Source organism: Capricornis sumatraensis, chromosome 4 (assembly GCF_032405125.1).
Source record: "Capricornis sumatraensis isolate serow.1 chromosome 4, serow.2, whole genome shotgun sequence".
Classification (NCBI taxonomy): Eukaryota; Metazoa; Chordata; class Mammalia; order Artiodactyla; family Bovidae; genus Capricornis; species Capricornis sumatraensis.
The window spans coordinates 61,206,236-61,207,266 of record NC_091072.1 but is presented as its reverse complement, the minus strand read 5'-3'; the positions used below and the strand labels follow the sequence as shown (position 1 = coordinate 61,207,266).

At 38.4% G+C, this 1,031-nt stretch overlaps 1 non-coding gene across 1 annotated transcript; it reads left to right on the top strand.

Annotated features, from left to right (window-relative positions):
- Positions 1-640: 640 nt before the first annotated feature.
- Positions 641-713, top strand: TRNAC-ACA (transfer RNA cysteine (anticodon ACA)). The gene has a single exon. It is a non-coding gene; the product is annotated as a tRNA-Cys (tRNA).
- Positions 714-1,031: the final 318 nt, after the last annotated feature.

Genomic DNA, 1,031 nt, shown 5'->3' with positions numbered 1-1,031 from the left:
GGAGAAACAAAGCCTGATTAAAAGAAATACAGAAATTCAAACAACCAGCTCCTCCAAATAATTGAACTTTATTTCTGGCAGAAACCCAGGAATTATTTGCCCCAAAGCATAGATATTTGGAAACAGAAAATTCAGTTGCTAACTTTTTATACTTGCCACATGGTTTCAAAAAGCTAAGAACCTTATTTCCCACTATAGAAATAAGGAGCACTTTGAAGTACAATCATGTGTGTGTGGTAGGGAGCCCTTTTAGGTAGTATTTCTTAAAGCCTCATTTTACCCTTTCCCTACCTGAACCATCATTTTCTTTGGTCATCATTATAGACAAGAATGGTGTATTAAAAGCCGTAGTTAAGGGTCTGGATGGAAAAATCAATAGGACACATTTTCCAAGTAAAAAATCAATGATACTTAAAACAACTTTTCTTACCTTAAAGGCAAATCCTATTGTGCTAAATAACTAAGTTCCACATGTGCTATGCCGCTGTTCTATCTGACTTGCCATGTCCCCTTATCTTTTTAAGAACAGTCATCTGACCAATTGATTTGACAACACTAGCTACTGAATAAGAATGTACTAAAGCAAAAGGGACTAGAATAAATGAATTAGCACAGAACTTATTTTAACTTATTTAAGACTTCCCTGGTGGCTCAGATGGTAAAGCGTCTGCCTACAACGCAGGAGGCCCAGGTTCAATCCCTGGGTCAGGAAGATCCCCTGGAGAAGGACATGGCAACCCACTCCAGTACTCTTGCCTGGAAAATCCCATGGATGGAGGAGCGTGGTAGGCTACAGTCCATGGGGTCCCAAAGAGTCAGACATGACTGAGCAACTTCACTTACACTTATTTTAACTGCAATGATCAGATATGTATTTTGTTGTACAGTGACTACAATATAATCCAAAAGAAAAGTCACTGGAATTTCTAAAGAGCAGGAGCGTTCATTTGTGACACCAATTGGTAAAGTTAATTGGCTTGCTTGTGACCTTGCAAAACCTTGTTAGTAATCAAGTTAGTTTATGACTGAAG